This window comes from Bombina bombina, chromosome 5 (assembly GCF_027579735.1).
Source record: "Bombina bombina isolate aBomBom1 chromosome 5, aBomBom1.pri, whole genome shotgun sequence".
Classification (NCBI taxonomy): Eukaryota; Metazoa; Chordata; class Amphibia; order Anura; family Bombinatoridae; genus Bombina; species Bombina bombina.
In genome coordinates this window covers 747,582,490-747,603,440 of record NC_069503.1, presented here as the reverse complement: position 1 = coordinate 747,603,440, position 20,951 = coordinate 747,582,490, and positions in this window count along the sequence as shown.

Sequence of the window (20,951 nt, the reverse complement as noted above, 5' to 3'; positions counted from 1 at the left end):
AATGTTTTTATTATCTTCATCTAATTGATGTTATAATATTATTGTATTGATATAAGCTTCCCTATCTATCTAGGAGATATGTATATTTATGCTGGTTACATACCACTTTTGATACATTGTTGCCCATAGGGTTAAATTAAAATGTTGCAATAGAGCACCACCTAGTGGTATTTGCCTATATATAGATTAAAAATCATTCGGCTAGATTTAGAGTTCTGCGGCCAAAGGGGTGCGTTAGCTACGCGTGCTTTTTTCCCCCGCACCTTTTAAATACCGCTGGTATTTAGAGTTCACAGAATGGCTGCGTTTTCAGTGCGTTAGGCTCCAAAAAGGGAGCGTAGAGCATAATTTAACGCCACTGCAACTCTCAATACCAGCGGTGCTTACGGACGCGGCCAGCTTCAAAAACGTGCTTGTGCACGATATCCCCATAGAAAACAATGGGGCAGTTTGAGCTGAAAAAAAACCTAACACCTGCAAAAAAGCAGCGTTCAGCTCCTAACGCAGCCCCATTGTTTTCTATGGGGAAACACTTCCTACGTCTGCACCTAACACTCTAACATGAACCCCTAGTCTAAACACCCCTAACCTTACACTTCTTAACCCCTAATCTGCCGCCCCCGCTATCGCTGACACCTGCATATTATTATTAACCCCTAATCTGCCGCTCCGTATACTGCCGCAACATACATTATAGTTATGTACCCCTAATCTGCTGCCCCTAACATCGCCGACCCCTATATTATATTTATTAACCCCTAATCTGCCTCCCACAACGTCGCCGCCAGCTACCTACAATAATTAACCCCTAATCTGCCGATCGGAGCTCACCGCTACTATAATAAATTTATTAACCCCTAAAGCTAAGTCTAACCCTAACACCCCCTTAAGTTAAATATAATTTTTAGCTAACTAAATAAATTAACTCTTATTAAATAAATTATTCCTATTTAAAGCTAAATACTTACCTGTAAAATAAACCCTAATATAGCTACAATATAAATTATAATTATATTGTAGCTATTTTAGGATTAATATTTATTTTACAGGCAACTTTGTATTTATTTTAACCAGGTACAATAGCTATTAAATAGTTAATACCTATTTAATAGCTACCTAGTTAAAATAATTACAAAATTACCTGTAAAATAAATCCTAACCTAAGTTACAATTAAACCTAACACTACACTATCAATAAATAAATTAAATAAACTACCTACAATTACCTACAATTAAACCTAACACTACACTATCAATAAATTAATTAAATAAAATACCTACAAATAACTACAATTAAAAAAACTAACTAAAGTACAAAAAATAAAAAAAGCTAAGTTACAAAAAATAAAAAAATATTTACAAACATTAGAAAAATATTACAACAATTTTAAACTAATTACACCTACTCTAAGCCCTCTAATAAAATAACAAAGAACCACAAAATAAAAAAATGCCCTACCCTATTCTAAATTAAAAAAGTTCAAAGCTCTTTTACCTTACCAGCCCTGAAAAGGGCCATTTGCGGGGCATGCCCCAAAGAATTCAGCTCTTTTGCCTGTAAAAAAAAACAATACCCCCCCAACATTACAACCCATCACCCACATACCCCAAATCTAACCCAAACCCCCCTTAAATAAACCTAACACTAAGCCCCTGAAGATTTTCCTACCTTATCTTCACCATGCCAGGTTCACCGATCCGTCCTCGGAAGTGTTGATCCAAGCCCAAGCGGGGGCTGAAGAGTGACGTCCATCCTCCGGCTGAAGTCTTGATCCAAGCGGGCAGAAGAGGACATCCGGACCGGCAAACATCTTCTTCCAAGCCGCATCTTCTATGTTCTTCAATCCGATGACGACCGGCTGATCTTCAAGACCTCCAGCGCGGATCCATCCATCTTCACCGACGACTTCCCGACGAATGACGGTTCCTTTAAGGGACGTCATCCAAGATGGCGTCCCTCGAATTCCGATTGGCTGATAGGATTCTATCAGCCAATCGGAATTAAGGTAGGAAAATTCTGATTGGCTGATGGAATCAGCCAATCAGAATCAAGTTCAATCCAATTGGCTGATCCAATCAGCCAATCAGATTGAGCTCGCATTCTATTGTTCCGATCAGCCAATAGAATGCGAACTCAATCTGATTGGCTGATTGGATCAGCCAATCGGATTGAACTTGATTCTGATTGGCTGATTCCATCAGCCAATCAGAATTTTCCTACCTTAATTCCGATTGGCTGATAGAATCCTATCAGCCAATCGGAATTTGAGGGACGCCATCTTGGATGACGTCCCTTAAAGGAACCGTCATTCGTCGGGAAGTCGTCGGTGAAGATGGATGGATCCGCGCTGGAGGTCTTGAAGATCAGCTGGTCGTCATCGGATTGAAGAACATAGAAGATGCGGCTTGGAAGAAGATGTTTGCCGGTCCAGATGTCCTCTTCTGCCCGCTTGGATCAAGACTTCAGCCGGAGGATGGACGTCACTCTTCAGCCCCAGCTTGGGCTTGGATCAACACTTCCGAGGCTTGGATCAAGACTTCCGAGGACGGATCGGTGAACCTGGCATGGTGAAGATGAGGTAGGAAGATCTTCAGGGGCTTAGTGTTAGGTTTATTTAAGGGGGGTTTGGGTTAGATTAGGGGTATGTGGGTGGTGGGTTGTAATGTTGGGGGGGGTATTGTATGTTTTTTTTTACAGGCAAAAGAGCTGAATTCTTTGGGGCATGCCCCGCAAATGGCCCTTTTCAGGGCTGGTAAGGTAAAAGAGCTTTGAACTTTTTAAATTTAGAATAGGGTAGGGCATTTTTTTATTTTGGGGGTCTTTGTTATTTTATTAGGGGGCTTAGAGTAGGTGTAATTAGTTTAAAATTGTTGTAATATTTTTTCTAATGTTTGTAAATATTTTTTTATTTTTTGTAACTTAGCTTTTTTATTTTTTGTACTTTAGTTAGTTAATTTAATTGTAGTTATTTGTAGGTATTTTATTTAATTAATTTATTGATAGTGTAGTGTTAGGTTTAATTGTAGGTAATTGTAGGTAGTTTATTTAATTTATTTATTGATAGTGTAGTGTTAGGTTTAATTGTAGGTAATTGTAGGTAGTTTATTTAATTTATTTATTGATAGTGTATTGTTAGGTTTAATTGTAACTTAGGTTAGGATTTATTTTACAGGTAATTTTGTAATTATTTTAACTAGGTAACTATTAAATAGTTATTAACTATTTAATAGCTATTGTACCTGGTTAAAATAATTACAAAGTTGCCTGTAAAATAAATATTAAACCTAAAATAGCTACAATATAATTATAATTTATATTGTAGCTATATTAGGGTTTATTTTACAGGTAAGTATTTAGCTTTAAATAGGAATAATTTATTTAATAAGAGTTAATTTATTTCGTTATTATTAGGTTGTTAGGGTTAGGGTTAGACTTAGCTTTAGGGGTTAAAAAATTTATTAGAATAGCGGTGAGCTCCGGTCGGCAGATTAGGGGTTAATGTTTGAAGTTAGGTGTCGGCGATGTTAGGGAGGGCAGATTAGGGGTTAATACTATTTATTATAGGGTTATTGAGGCGGGAGTGAGGCGGATTAGGGGTTAATAACTTTATTATAGTAGCGGTGCGGTCCGCTCGGCAGATTAGGGGTTAATAAGTGTAGGTAGGTGGCAGCGACGTTGGGGGGGGCAGATTAGGGGTTAATAAATATAATATAGGGGTCGGCGGTATTAGGGCCAGCAGATTCGGGGTACATAGGGATAATTTAGCTGGCGGCGGTGTACGGAGCGGCAGATTAGGGGTTAAAAATGTTAATATAGTGGCGGCGATGTGGGGGGGCCTCGGTTTAGGGGTACATAGGTAGTTTATGGGTGTTAGTGTACTTTAGAGCACAGTAGTCAAGAGCTTTATAAACCGGCGTTAGCCCAGAAAGCTCTTAACTACTGTTTTTTTTCTGCGGCTGGAGTTTTGTCGTTAGATTTCTAACGCTCACTTCAGCCACGACTCTAAATACCGGCGGTAGAAAGATCCCATTGAAAAGATAGGATACGCAAATGGCGTAGGGGGATCTGCGGTATGGAAAAGTCGCGGCTTGGAAGTGAGCGTTAGACCCTTTCCTGACTGACTCCAAATACCAGAGGGCGGTAAAAACCAGCGTTAGGAGCCTCTAACGCTGGTTTTGACGGCTACCGCCCAACTCTAAATCTAGCCGATTGTGTTTGTATGCATGATTAAGGAAAGTTGTTCCGAAACGTTGCTGCTACTCCTGTGTAAAATTTGGGAATAAATTTACCTTTGCTGTCACTCACTTTGAAGTTATTTGCTTTAAAAAGAGACACATATGAAAAATACATACAGTGGGGCAAAAAAGTATTTATTCAGCCACCAATTGTGCAAGTTCTCCCACTTAAGAAGATGAGAGAGGCCTGTCATTTTCATCATAGGTATACCTCAACTATGAGAGACAAAATGTGGAAACAAATCCAGACAATCACATTGTCTGATTTGGAAAGAATTTATTTGCATATTATGGTGGAAAATAAGTATTTGGTCAATATGAAAAGTTCATCTCAATACTTTGTTATATATCCTTTGTTGGCAATGACAGAGGTCAAATGTTTTCTGTAAGTCTTCACAAGGTTGTCACACACTGTTGCTGGTATGTAGGCCCATTCCTGCATGCAGATTTCCTCTAGAGCGGTGATGTTTTGGGGCTGTCGCTGGGCAACACAGACTTTCAACTCCCTCCAAAGGTTTTCTATGGGGTTGAGATCTGGAGACTGGCTAGGCCACTCCAGGACCTTGAAGTGCTTCTTATGAAGCCACTCCTTCGTTGCCCAGGCGGTGTGTTTGGGATCATTGTCATGTTGAAAGACCCAGCCACGTTTCAGGTCTGTGAGAGCCAGAAATCTTGCTTGTTTGTAGGTGACCAAATATTTATTTTCCACCATAATATGCAAATAAATTATTTCCAAATCAGACAATGTGATTATCTGGATTTGTTTCCACATTTTGTCTCTCATAGTTGAGGTATACCTATGATGAAAATTGCAGGCCTCTCTCATCTTCTTAAGTGGGAGAACTTGCATAATTGGTGGATGACTAAATACTTTTTTGCCCCACTGTATGCTAGGGCTGTTTTCAGGGCTGTTTAAAGAAATATTTTGTATAAAAACCCTGACATATGTATTTTTCATATGTGTCCATTCTTAAAGTGGCTATATGGTCAGCCTAATTATGGAGGGCATGAAATTTATTTTGGAACATAATTATTTTATATATGAAGACAATTTCTATAAACAACTATGTGGGATGGCAATGGACACCCTGTTTGTTCCAAGTTACGCAAACGTATTCATGGGATATTGGGAGTCTACATATTTGGGGCAATCAAGCTATAAAGACCACTTTATTCTATACAAACGCTATATAGATTACCTGTTTATAATTTGGAAATGAGAGGAAAGTTTACTACAAGAATGTATCCAAGACATGAATAGAAATTATAGGAATATCATTCTGACAGCAGAATTTAGTAACAAAATGGTTCATTACTTAGACTTAGAAATATAGATCTCAGGACAAGACATTATGTTCAGATCCTTTTTCAAATCAGTGTTAAAACCTAACACCCTAACATAAACCCCTAGTCTAAATACCCCTAATCTGCCGCCCCCCCCCACATCGCCCACACTAAAAAAGTTATTAGCCCCTAATTCGCCGCCCCCGATATCGCAGACACTAAAAAAAGTTATTAACCCCTAAGCCGCGGCCCCCACATCGCCAACACTAAAATAAAGTATTAACCCCTAAACCGCTGACTCCCGCATCACAAAGACTATAATAAACCTATTAAACCCTAAACCTAACTATCCCCTATATTTTAAATTAAACTTACAATATAACTATCTTAAAATAAATAAAAACTTACCTGTGAAATAAAAGATTAAGATTAAAAACATTACTATTTTAAGAAAATACAAAACGAAAAATTAAAAAACTAAATTACAAGATTAAAAAAAACTAACACTACGAAAAAAATGAAATAAATCTAACATTACTAAAAAAAACACTAACATTAAGAAAAAAAAATCTAAGATTAAAAATAATTTTAAATGAAATTTTCAAAATAATAAAAATTAAACCTAATCTAATAGACCTATAAAAACAAAAAAGCCACCCCAAAATAAAACAACCCCTAACCTATCAATAAACTACCAATAGCCCTTAAAATGGCCATTTCTAGGACATTGCCCTAAGTTAAACAGCTCTTTTACCTAAAATAATTACAAAGTCCCCCATAAAAGTAAACCCCCCCACCCAACCAACCCCCCCCCCCAAAATAAAAAAGCTGTAATCTAAAAAAAAAAACACCCAAAAATCAGCTGTTAAAATCAGCCAATAGGATTTCAGTAGCTCTCATCCTATTAGCTGATTTGAATTTTTCAGCCATTAGGAATGTAAGGTGCCCGTTTATAAAATATAAACGGGTACCTTGCATTCAATCTTCATTGTGTGCGGCATAGATCGCATGAAGAGGATGCTCCAAACTGGATGGCTCCGTGGTCGCCGGTCCTGTTCCATGGTCACTTCCGCGTCGCCTTCGCCCTGGGTGAAGATAGAAGAGCTCCCACGCGCTGGATGAAGATGTCGCCGCCTGGAAGAAGACTTCACCTCCCTGAAAGACCTTCTCCACTGGACTTCAGGAACAGTGAGTACCTATTTGGGGGTTAGATTTAGTTTTTTTTTTAGATTAGGGCTTTTTATTTTAATGGGCTGTAAAAGAGCTGAATGCCCTTTTAATAGCAATGCCCATACAAATGCCCCTTTAGGAACAATGGGTAGCTTAGGATTTTTTTTATTTTGTGGGCTTGGTTGGGTGGGGGGTTTTACTTTTAGGGGGGCTTTGTTATTTTTTAAGGTAAAAGAGCTGTTTAACTTAGGGCTATACCGTACAAAAGGCCCTTTTAAGGGCTATTGGTAGTTTATTATTAGGTTAGGGGGTGTTTTGATTTTGGGGAGGCTTTTTTGTTTTTATAGGGTTATTAGATTAGGTGTAATTTGTATTATTTTGGATAATTTCATTTATTATTTTTGTAATCTTAGTGTTTTTTTATTTTCCATAATTTTAGCATTTTTACTTTTTGGTAATGTTAGATTTTATTTATTTTTTAGTAGTGTTAGGTTTCTTTAAATTTGTAATTTAGGTTTCATTATTTCTTCGTAGTGTTAGTTTTTTTTTAATCTTGTAATTTAGGTTTTTTTTATTTGTAGTTTATTTTATTTTATTAAAATAGTTATGTAAGGTTTATTTATGTTTAATCCTAGTTTTTTTTTATTTCACAGGTACGTTTTTATTTATTTTAAGATAGTTATATTGTAAATTAAATTTAAAGTTAGGGGGTGTTAGGTTTAGGGGTTAATAGTTTAATTTAGTGATTTGCTATGTGGGGGGCTGGCGGTTTAGAGGTTATTAGATTTATTTTATTAATAGCAATGTGGGGGGGCCGGCAGTTTAGGGCTTAATAGGTTTAGTTTATTAGTAGCAATGTAGGGGGGTCAATAGATTTATTTAGTGTTAGTGATTGTGACGACCAGGTTTATCCAACCCTGTGGTGCACACTGAAGAAAGAAACTTGACTTGTGATTTGCAGAAGTTAACAACAAAATAATGTGCAGTATACTCACTCCGAAAATTTCAGAGTTCAGCTTCTTCATAAGGATCTATATCCTGATTTTCCCATAATGTGCTTTGGTATCTGTAGACAATGAAAATTACACTGCAGGTGATTGTATCTTTAAATTGATATAAAGTGCAGTATACTCACTCCGAGTAATTCGGAATCCGGCTCCACAAAAGTGGTAGATAACTTTGAAATATTTCCAAAAAAGGCAGCAAAAATACTTGTTATAACAAACAAATATTTATTAAAACATGTTTAAAAAAGCTCTTATTTAGCTCTACGCGTTTCAACGACTGAATCGACTTTTTCAAGAGCAGTAAAAAACAATTGGAAGTGCTGCCTTAGGAGTATTACAGGTGTATTTATACAGGTAATCAATGCTCCTGTTCCGGTGAAAAACACCGGAATAGGACTCACAAATAAAACATTTTATTTTTATCCCCATCCGATTGTGTTTTGAGAGTAATGCATTTTTTTTGTGTATGCTTAAGCTATTTCGCTCAAAATCTCAATAATTTATCAAATCGGATCGGTATAAACAAATTAAAAGTTGTTTGACCAATCACAGTGAAGTAATATGGAAGTTCCCTTTCGAGTCCCGGTTCTGTGCAGTTCCCTTTAAGGTCCGCCAAAGGATGCGTTGACATGTGTTCCAATTAGACCAATCGAATAGCGAGCGTTGTTCCAGATACTTTATGTGTGAAAATCTGTTTCCAGGTTTGTCCGGACAGTTCTGTATCACATATCCCGAATTGGCCAATCTCTTTGTGTTTTCGCCATATTCCCATAATAGCCGATACTCTGAATTTTTTTTCTAAGGGGTATGTAATAGAAAGTGCAGATCACTTTGGGTCATATATATTTCCAATACAGAAACAATTACAGTAAAACCACTTCTTGGGACAAAAAATGTCATACCTTTAAATAAGTCACCTAACATAAAAAAATTAGATCAAATTAATAACTAAAAATAACTTAATTATAATTCTAGCTGTATTAGATATTGTATCTAAAAAATAATAAATCCTGATAAAAATAAACTATGATAAAAATAAACTAATTATAAAATTCTTCTTTAGATTATTGTATGAAAGAATATTTGTCAGTAAGATTTGATTAAATCTCCTTCATACAAATGTAACAAGGACTCAGACATGGATTTAAATATTTTAACATTTTGATAACATTTTCCATTCCACATCAAATAAATTTTCTATCCATGAATACATTTCATCGGTGGTTAAATTCAATAAAATTTATATATACACAAAATAAATGGATTAGATACAAATGAATACATAATATAAAAAATGAAAAATAAACATACAGGCGTATAGTCTCTCTATATTGAATTAGATGAACGCTGCCACTCTAATATCTTTATTTAAACCATAGTGTCCATATGTTTTTAATGTGTGTATCCACCATAGTTCTCTTTTATTGAGTTCTTTTTCTATCTCCCCCCCTCTCCAATGTAATGAAACTTTTTCTATGCCAATCCATGATAGGTGTTTTTTTGTCATATAGTGGGCAATTATTGTAATGCAAGGGGACACCATGATCTTCTTTCTCCTTTTCAATTTTGTTAAGATGCTCTAATATTCGTGTCTTTAAAAATCTTGAAGTTTGGCCTAAATACTGAATCTGGCAGTTACACTGTAGTAAATAAATTGTATTTTTAGTTTTGCAACTAATAAAATCTTTTATTGTGTAGGATTTACCTGTTACAGAGGAAGTAAATGTCTTGTATGTTTTCTTGGTGTAATTGCACGCTTTGCAATGTCCACATGTGTAAAATCCTGTCACATTTGCAATTTGAATGGGTTTTGGAGGCTTCATCCCTTTGATGAGGGAAGGTGCTAGCCTCTGTTTGAAATTAGTTCCCTTTCTGAAAGTTATTATTGGTTTGTTAGGAATGATATTATTCAAATATTCATAATTTTTAAGAACATTCCAATGTTGGTTTATGATATGTTTAATCTGTTTATGCCCACTGTTGTAGGTGGTAATAAACCTTGGGAAATTTGGATTATTTATATCTTCCTTTTTTGTATTTGAAATTAAAGAATCTCGACTCCTATTTCTCACTTCAACCGTATCTTGTTCTAAGATGTTACTATCATAACCTTTATGTTCAAATCTTTCTTTGATTATTCTAGATTGAGTATTAAAATCATCTATGGTATCACAGTTCCTTCTTATACGAAGGAATTGCCCTTTGGGGATTGCTTTTAACCAAATTGGGTGATGTTCACTATCTCTCCTGATGTAAGTATTCATATCACAACTTTTAAAATAGGTTTTGGTATGTATATTTCCTGCTTCTACAAAAATTGTAAAATCTAGAAAATTAATTTGGGTTTTATTGAATTCTGGTGTTAATATTATACCCATATTGTTTTCGTTTAAGTGGGAAACAAAGTTTTTTGATGCCTCCTCATCTTTATTCCAGATACATAGAACATCTTCTATGTACCGCCGCCAGGACACCAGGCCCGCCCCAGCCACGCCACATGACCATACATAAGTGTGTTCAAAGTGGTCCATGTAAATATTGGCGTAGCTTGGGGCGAACCTGGTGCCCATGGCGGTGCCACATATCTGAAGATACTGTTGGTTATCAAACCAAAAAAAGTTATGCTTTAGTATGAATTCTATTGATGTAAGAATGAATTCTAATAATGCGGTGGATAGATTGTCATCTTGTTCAAGTTTCCATTTTATGGCTGCTATACCGTTTTTATGGTCAATAATGGAGTATAAAGATGTTACATCCATTGTTAGCCATGAATAGCCTGATTCCCATTTTGTGTCTTTGAGTATGCTAAGTACCTGTTTTGTGTCTTTAAGGTATGATCTTGCTGTTTGAGCATAAGGTTGCAATAAATGATCTATCAAGGCCGATAGATTGCATGTCAAGGAATCTATCCCACTGATTATAGGCCTCCCAGGGGGTCTGAGTGGATCCTTATGTAATTTTGGGATGAAGTAAAAAATAGGAGTCTTAGACTCTATTTTATTTAAAAACATGAATTCATCCTGAGAAATAATATCTCTGTCAAGAGCTTGTAACAAAATTTCATTTAGTTCTGAAGTGAATGTTCTTTTTTTTTTTTTTTAAATTAGATAAGTCTTTTAATCTGATAGAATTCTATTTGCTTCCTCCATGTAGTAACTACTGTCGATTATCACTATGCTTCCCCCCTTATCTGCCTCCTTAATGATGATGTCTTCTCTTTTGTTTAGATTTTTGTAAATCTCATTTTCTTGTTTATTTAAATTAAAATATTTTGGTCTTGAATCAATTTTTTCTATATCTTTTAGAATTAATTTACCAAATACTTCTACATTTGGAGCTTTGCAATGACTAGGATAGAAAGTGGAGGTGTTTTTAAAATAAGTTCTTGAATCCCTATTTGGTGGGGGGTTTTCTTGATTTTTACTGAGTGTCTCTTTTCTGGCAAAAAAATCTTTTGACAGTTAAGTTCCTAATAAATTTCTGTGCATCAATGAATAATTGAAATGTATTGACACTTTGGGTGGGAATAAACTTTAAACCCTTGGAAAGAATATTTTTTTCTTGTTCAGTTATTATCTGTGATGAAATGTTGTGTATGTCTAATCTCTCAGGCTCCTTCTTCTGTGTTTTGCCTCTTCTACCTCTTCCTCCTCTAAAGGATCTGGTGTTCTGTCTCTTTTCCTCTGATTTATTCTGTCTGGGCGAAGTGGAGAGTATCTGTTGGGGTGAGTCCAACCCTGATTGGTCGGTGTGCGATTGGTTCCTACTTTGTATCTTTCTTTGTGTGTGTTCTGTGGAAAAGGGTGATTCGAATCTTGTTCATGTCTTACATTATCAGTGATATGGTGACTTTCTCTTTTATCTCTTGTGTCTTTTAGTGAACGTGTGTTCTTATAATGATTAGAATGATTAGAATGGTGATTGTGTTCTGATCTGTACTGATTCGTTCTTCTATACTCATTGTGATTACTTTGATTACCATTTCTTTGGTAAAAAAACCTCTCTATTTTGTTGATATCTATTGTGATCATAATTACTGTGTGTTTGTTTTATATAAATATGTTTATTTTTGATTTTTTATATTATGTATTCATTTGTATCTAATCCATTTATTTTGTATATATATAAATTTTATTGAATTTAACAACCGATGAAATTTATTCATGGATAGAAATTTTATTTGATGTGGAATGGAAAATGTTATCAAAATGTTAAAATATTTAAATCCATGACTGAGTCCTTGTTACATTTGTATGAAGGAGATTTAATCAAATCTTACTGACAAATATTCTTTCATACAATAATCTAAAGAAGAATTTTATAATTAGTTTATTTTTATCATAGTTTATTTTTTATCAGGATTTATTATTTTTTAGATACAATATCTAATACAGCTAGAATTATAATTAAGTTATTTTTAGTTATTAATTTGATCTAATTTTTTTTATGTTAGGTGACATTTAAAGGTATGACATTTTTTGTCCCAAGAAGTGGTTTTACTGTAATTGTTTCTGTATTGGAAATATATATGACCCAAAGTGATCTGCACTTTCTATTACATACCCCTTAGAAAAAAAATTCAGAGTATCGGCTATTATGGAAATATGGCGAAAACACCGCTCACAAAGAGATTGGCCAATTCGGGACATGTGATACAGAACTGTCCGGACAAACCTGGAAACAGATTTTCACACATAAAGTATCTGGAACAACGCTCGCTATCCGATTGGTCTAATTGGAACACATGTCAACGCATCCTTTGGCGGACCTTAAAGGGAACTGCACAGAACCGGGACTCGAAAGGGAACTTCCATTTTACTTCACTGTGATTGGTCAAACAACTTTTAATTTGTTTATACCGATCCGATTTGATAAATTATTGAGATTTTGAGCGAAATAGCTTAAGCATACACAAAAAAATGCATTACTCTCAAAACACAATCGGATGGGGATAAAAATAAAAATAAAATGTTTTATTTGTGAGTCCTATTCCGGTGTTTTTACGCAGCACTTCCAATTGTGTTTTACTGCTCTTGAAAAAGACGATTCAGTCGTTGAAACACGTAGAGCTAAATAAGAGCTTTTTTAAACATGTTTTAATAAATATTTGTTTGTTATAACAAGTATTTTTGCTGCCTTTCTTGGAAGTATTTCAAAGTTATCTACCACTTTTGAGGAGCCGGATTCTGAATTACTCGGAGTGAGTATACTGCACTTTATATCAATTTAAAGATACAATCACCTGCAGTGTAATTTTCATTGTCTACAGATACCAAAGCACATTATGGGAAAATCAGGATATAGATCCTTATGAAGAAGCTGAACTCTGAAATTTTCGGAGTGAGTATACTGCACATTATTTTGTTGTTAACTTCTGCAAATCACAAGTCAAGTTTCTTTCTTCAGTGTGCACCACAACACACATGAGATTCAAGACCAGCGCCTCTATATACATATTCCATATTCTACTCACAGTCCTGTTGGGAGAGACTGTTAGAAGGCTGCGGTCACCTAAGAGGGGAGTATTGTGCTCTATTCTAGTCAATCTGTACATTGTGTTGTTAACATCTAACATATCTGCATAGTTTTTGTAATTATCCAACCCTGTGCCTGTCACTTGTTTGGTACAAAAAGGGTTAGCAGACCCCTTCTACTGTCACTAATATGTCACAATCTAGCCACGCCAGGCAAGCTTGTGATTTAGTTCAGTGGATGCAATGGTTAACAACACTCTTTAGTCTGTACTAGACATAAAAGAAATGCCCAAAACTCCCCTTTAATGCCACCCACACTAAACTAACTATGCTGCCACCACTTATGATTTATTAAAGGGAAAATCCTAAGAAAACCCCCCAGATTTACACATTAACTCTCAGAATACAATTAAGCCTAAAATAACCTAAAATATACAGTTCTAATACTCCAGTCTCTTTCAGAAACATGGTTCAGTTATTAGACAAAGGCCAAAGCTTAATAAATTAATTATTTATTATGCCAAAAATATTATGCACAATGCATTATTAATAAAAAGTTGTTACAAGTAAAATTACACACAGCAAACAGTTTTTAAAATAAAAAAGGAGAAAAACTGATTTAATACTTTACTACTCTCAAGATCTGCGCCAGGGAGATGGCATGAAGCAATAGGTCCTTATTCCGTTTAGTGACAGCTTCCCTTGTAAGAATAACAATTTCAGTGTTAAAACACAAGACCCTTACACCTTTTTCAGGAGATCCGGTTGCTTGTCCAACCCTCTTTGCAGGGGCTACGAAGCCCCTTATCTTCTACGACCGTCAATAAACTCTAAGCCTTTGTCTGAAATTATAGAACACATCATCATTTCTGCTAGATACATCCATTTTCATATAGACAGAAAGGCAATTTCTTATTTACATTGTGATAATCAATTTGATACCAAATATGACATGGTTGTAATATTTACCTTCATCTAATGTCATAACATGTTTTAAACACATATCTACCTTATACCCATGTCCCTTTATTAACCTTATCAGTTTCTGTGAAGAGGCACTGTTCTCTGTCTCTAAAACCAACACTTTTACAGCCTGAATGCACCAATGCCTATATGATAACATTTATTCAAGTGGAACTCTGAAACGATTAATAATGGGGTCTGGTTTTATCACAAAAAACAACCAACATAAACACAGGACACAGTTCTTCTTGAAAAAACAAATGTTTTTTAGCTCACAGGCTAAAGAGAATTAACCCCTTGGCAGCTAAATCATGAGGTATTCATGACATCTCCCCCCATAAGAGACGCAAAAGGGGGAGCATGCATCCCCTTGCGGTGAGAACACCATTGCCAGACAAGTTGCACATAGCAGTTTTGCCATCATGATGCCCTCCATTTAAAAATGACACACTAGTTGCTCTACCCAGCTCTACCTGTAGCTTGTTCTGCCTCATGGGTGTCAGTACAAGAACATTTTGCCCCATCTCATATACTCCCTCTCTGGCAGTAAAATCCTGCAACTGTTTTTGTAGGAATATGGCATTGGTATCTCTGGGTTTTGCCGGTACCTCCCCCAATAAGGCTTGCATCTTTTCCCTGAATGGTACATCATACCCTGTAACAGAGGTGTCTGTGAAGCCTATGATCTTGCTACATATTGTGTGTTCTCTGAACATAGTGTGTGTTGTCAGTTGCTGCTTAACTACCCAGGGCTCTTGCCCTCCCACTGGAGTAGAATTCCTGTACTCCTGCACTTTGTTATGGTTGGTAGGGGGTTGCCTAACTGCCCACTCTTCTCCACTGTGGGTCCTATCTGCTGAGCCTGCTGGGGACTCTGATTCTGCACACTTATCAGTGTATCGGCTGAGTGGCACTGTGGGGCTGTGCAAATACACTTCTCTGCACTCCTTCCCCTGTGTCTGCAGTCTGTGTCAGTCTCTGTCCCCTAGTCTGTGCAGTCTCTTTATAGGTCACAGCTGAGTTTACTGTGGTCTCTGTCATCCACAATCTTTCACACTCACTCTGGGGGTCTCTCAAAGAGTATCCTGTACCCTCCTCCCCCACACACTCTAGATTCTGGGGCGCTGCTGCATCTGTCATAGAGTGGGCTACATTCTCCCCCTGCTCTCTCTCACAGTCATTCTGCCACTTAACATCCTCACACAGAATTTGGGATCCTTCTGACACCGGTGCAGACAAGCACATATCTTCCTTCTGCCATTTATCCCATATATCCTGTCTTTCCACAGAGGACTCAATTAGTTTTGGCACAGACTGGCACACATCATCCAGCGGCCCAGTCACCCAGTCATTCTCTTTCCCCATATCCTCACTTCCTTCTATAGAATCCACTGATTCAATCACAGACAGACACTCACCACTCATCTACCTCCTCTCACCTCTCCCTGTACAGTTAAACTCGATTCAGGCACAGACAGACCCACACAGTTGATCTGCCTTTCTCCCCAGCAGTCTCACACTGTACAGTTAACTTTAATTCTGCAGATACTGCTGGTTCAATCACAGGAAGACACACACCATCTATCCATCTTTCTCCCCAGTCAGTCTCTCCTCTTACAGGTTCACATCTCAGTACAGACACCCCCAGTTCAGGCACAGCACTTTGCACACATGCACTCTGTCCTCCCTCCTGGTCAGAATGTCTCTGAGCATTTTTACACACAGCCCTTTCCACATAAGGGTCTACAACTAATGTCACTAGGTCACATCAGTACCCAGTAAAACATCATTAGGAATATTTTCAGATACCCCCACATTTCTTAAACCTCTCCCCGCTCCCCAATCAAGATATACCCGTGCCATAGGCACTGCAAGTTACATTCCACCAATCCCTTTAACAGCTACAGTCCTGCCAGGAATAATGTCCTTAGAGCTCACCAGCCCTGGACGCACAAGAGTCACTGCTGCAACTGTGTCCCAAAGCCCAAGTGTTACCTTAGTTCCGACAAGCACAGGTTGCATGTTCTCCTGGTTGCTTTCCTCTGGACGTGTAACGAACAAAACAGATGCTGGTACTTCTGAGGGATTAGCCCCTCCAGCTGATTGCACCAAGTTAATCTTCTTTGGGCAAGTGGAGCTGATGTGGCCCACTTTGTTGCAAGCAAAACACCTGCGGGTATCCCCCTGCCCAGGTGCAGCACTTGCCCCTCCTTTTCCAGAGGGAACAGACACGTTAAACAAAGGCACAACAGGTTTTGTGAAGGGGGGTCATGCAGCAGCTCCTTTCTAGGTGGTTCCACCCTTAACAAAGGATTTTCTCCCATTCCCTGGTGACCTGTTGGATGTGTAAAAATCGGCAAGCTCATCTGCTTCCAATGTGGTTTGGGGTTTACGATCCAAAACCCATTCTTGGACTTCTGCTGGGCACAGCTGCACAAATTGCTCCTTCACCATCAGATCTTCATGATCTTCTATAGTGGCAATCTTTAGCCCTCTGATTCACTGTTTAAAGGCGGTCATCAGGTTTCCAACAACTGCAGTATAGCTCTCTGATGTACCTTTCTGCAGAGAACAGAATTTCTTCCTGTACACCTAAGGAGTAAGATTATACCTCCTCTGCAGTGCAGCTTTAATGGCATCATAGTCCTGATCAAACTCTGGGGGGTAGTTCAGCAAAAGTCTCCAGGGCAGGACCTTTCAGGCCAGTGGTAAGGTACTTGGCCCACTGCTCCCTTGGCAGCTGGAACTGTCTGCAAACTTTCTCAAAGGTACGCAGGAATACATCCACATCGCCATCTTTCTCCAGAATGGAAAAATTCTCTGCACGCACTCTGAGAACAGGTGGATCTATAGGTTCACTAACAACAGTTGAGCCTATCCCTCTCTCCAACCGTACAAGCTGGAAATGATGTTCTCTCTAAGCTTGGCGTTCAGCAGCCTCTCTCTCAGCTTGGCTTCAGCAGCCTGTCTTTCAGCTACAGCAGCCTTTCTCTCATAAAAATTTTCAATCAGCTCCATGCACAAACTTGCATCCGCTGAGCCCTTATGTTTCAGAACAGTTTGCAAATAACAGTCCAATAGATCCCCAGATCCTGATGAATCACTGCCCACAGCTGCAGACACCTCTCCTGAGGCTTCAGCTGGTGTGGCGAGGCTGTTATCATATTTGGTAAGAAGTTGTATTAGTCCCTCTTTGTTCTTTCCACGAGATGGGATATCTCGCTCCTGCCATCATTTCCTTGGTCTGCTGCTGATATGTCTCCATAGTAAAAATAAAATAGAAAAGAAAAACAGAATAGGGAAGGGGACTGTCACAATTTCTTTTTAGTACTGGGATTTTCACACTAGTAAATCCCTGAGCACTAAAATTTAATTAAAAAAATTATCTACACTGCTGCCCACCAATTTGTGACGACCAGGGTTATCCAACCATGCGCCAGTCACTTGTTTGGCACAGAAAGGGTTATCAGCCCCCTTCTACTGTCACTATCTAGCCACGCCAGGCAAGCTTGTGATTTAGTTCTGTCAAGGTATATGTGAGATTAATAAATATATATTTTAATTATATATTTCAAGATTAATAAATCTGTATCTTTGATCAGATATTTTCACTGATCAGTAGAAAATAACTCATTGCATTCAGAAGAACTAACTTCAAACAGGTTTAGTTCTCCCCCACTTCTTCAATTGCACAGGAGACATTCTTGGCTAAAATGAGAACAAAGGATTGTCTCTGGGAGATCTCACACACTCAATATGTTAAATTATGCAATTGTATAATTTAGCAAGGAACTGAAATATAACACAGTTTATTTAACCATCTGTATGATTGCCTGGGAACCAATGTTGGATGACAGCACTTTGATGCATAGAGCAGGACACAGGCCCATATATGGATTTCCTCCAAGGGAGATGCCGATCCGTCTCAGGAAATGTAAGAACTGCAAGCATTTTTCAAGGGGAACTGGTAATTGGCACAGATTTGTTTGAGTGGCTCATGTTGTGTGGCTGATAATACAGAGAAAACACAGACAAATGCTAAGGTATGACTCTGAACATACAGCACACAGTGAAGACACATGGCTTACATTATGATTTCAAAACAACTGTATATATTTCAGTGGATATGATATATATATATATATATATATATATATATATATATATATATATATATATATATATATATATATATATATATATATATATATATATATATATATATACAAACAACGTCCACAGAATGCAGGCACTCACTGGTCTTAGTAAAATATAACAATTTATTTAGAAATCATTAAAAAGACATAACGTTTCGGCACCAATATGTGCCTTTGTCAAATGTCAGCATGTAACCAAACGAATATGCAGCACACTTAAAATCAATATGACACACATTTAAAAACATACCCCTTTTAAAGATGTGAGCAAGCTATTACTGCCATGCCTCCACTCGCGTCTTCCCATCCATGGCAATGACGTCACGTACGCACGCTGCGTGCCTAGCGTAATGACGCATGGCACGGCGTTGCCATAGCGACGTCGGATAGCCACACGCGTCAGAGTAGGGAGTGACTTAATCACGCATACAGATTACTATCAGAGACGTCTGTGTGTACTTGTTGCTAACAGCAACCAAAGCAATCCACAATGTGTATAGCGTGTTTAATATTTGGACATAGCGGTTTATAGACAAAACATTAATACTGTTAGAAACATATTATTAAATGGCATATTAGAACATAGTCTGTTAGATGATAGATCCAATGTGTGATTTCTATATGTGTAAAACTGTCAAGCTCAGAAAGAGAAGGAGGCCAATCTAAGGGCCATCCTTAGAGAATGGGCACGAAATGCCAGAATAGACAGTAAAGGCATTAGCATAAGAGAAACATAACACCTTGTCATTGCAATACATGATACATACTACAGATGAGGATAAGCAAAAACTATCACTATTAAATGTATCACTATTAAATTTGTAACCCCTGGTGCAAGCCATTAGTAGATGTATTAAGAGACATAATCATATAAATACATTGTAGCATCATGCCACCCTGGGGTACAGATAGAAACTTTTTAGTGAATAGTGAGCTATCATTTAGATATGTCCAGGGCAATAACTCTTCAGTGTGGTATTAATAGAATGGACTAAAGTCCAGTGAGGTGTTGAGGCCTTTAGGGACCAATGTGTCCAACCTGTGGATCCATCTGCTTTCAAGCTGGAGCAGTCTATTAGCCCTATCACCCCCTCTTGGCATGGGGGGGACGTGGTCAATTAACATGGACCTAATACTTGACACGGAGTGTTTCAATGCCACGCAGTGGCGTGCCACTGGCTGATCTGATTTGCCAGACTTCAATGCAGCACGGATTGCACACCGATGGTTTGCCATCCTATCACGGAAGGGGGTAATAGTCTTACCCACATATACACTGGAACAAGGGCAAATCAATATGTATATTACATAGTTACTCATGCAACTCAAACGATGGTTTATCTTGTACCTCTTGTTTGAATGTGGGTGCTGGAACGAATTACCCCGAGTCATGCTATTACATGTAGTGCAATTGCCACATGGAAAACACCCCATTTTAGAGGTTTTAAGCCATGATTCCTTATGATAGTGTTTAATAGGATCCGATTTTACTAAATGGTCCCTGAGGTTTTTGGCTCTGCGATTGACCAATCTCGGAGGTGGCATGTTCCGAAAAGGTAGCGTTGGATCAGTCTCCACGACCGGCCAGTGTTTACGCACTGCTCCTGTCAACTTTTCATTACCAGGTGTATAGGTGGTAACCAGGTTGAGCTGTTCGTGTTTGGCTTTGCTCTGTTCTTTGGGGCCATCCATACATAGCCTCTCTTGTGTCTTAATAATTTCAGCCCTGGCATACCCTCTGTTACTCAATTTTTTGCCCATCTCCTCCAACTGAGTGGTCCGTAATGATAGCTCACTGTTGTTTCTCAGGACTCTGGTGAGCTGGGAAGTGATGACACCTTGTTTTTGGTGTGCAGGGTGGAAGCTTCTGGCATCTAATAAAGAGTTGCGGTCCATGGGTTTAGTGTACAAGGATGTACCAAACCGCAATTTGCCTGATTCATCCACCTTGAACACATTCAAATCAAGAAAATGTACACAACTTAAATCATATTCAAGCTTAAAACGTATAGGAGACTCCATGAGGTTCAAACGTGTCACCCACTCACGCAAAGATGATTCACTACCCCTCCAGATGAGAAACACGTCATCAATATAGCGTGTATAATATTTCACCTTGGGGTTCTCAAAGGGCTTCATGAGTTCATGCTCATACCATGCCATAAAGATATTAGCGTAAGTGGGTGCCACGTTCGAACCCATGGCAGTCCCTGAAATTTGTAAATAATAACTTTCCTCGAACTTAAAGTAATTTTTGTCCAGACAAAATGATAACAGTGCGCAAAGGAATTCAATGGATGGTCCAAGGTAATAAACATTACCTGTCACCATGGACCTGACAGCCTCCACCCCACCCGCGTGGGGAATCACCGTGTAGAGGCTGTCAACATCCATGGTGACCAGGATGTCATCCTGTTGAAGATCAGAGTAATCTTTCAGGATTTTCAAAAGACTTGGTGAGTCCTGCAAATAAGCATCTGTATTCTTAACCACACTCTGAAGATGTGAGTCTATGTAGATGGCTATATTGGTAAGTACAGACCCCCGGGCAGATACAATAGGCCTGCCCGGTGGGTTCACCAAGGTCTTATGGACCTTTGGAAGAAGGTATAATGTAGGCACAACCGGATAGTCAGTGGTGAGAAATGCATATTCCT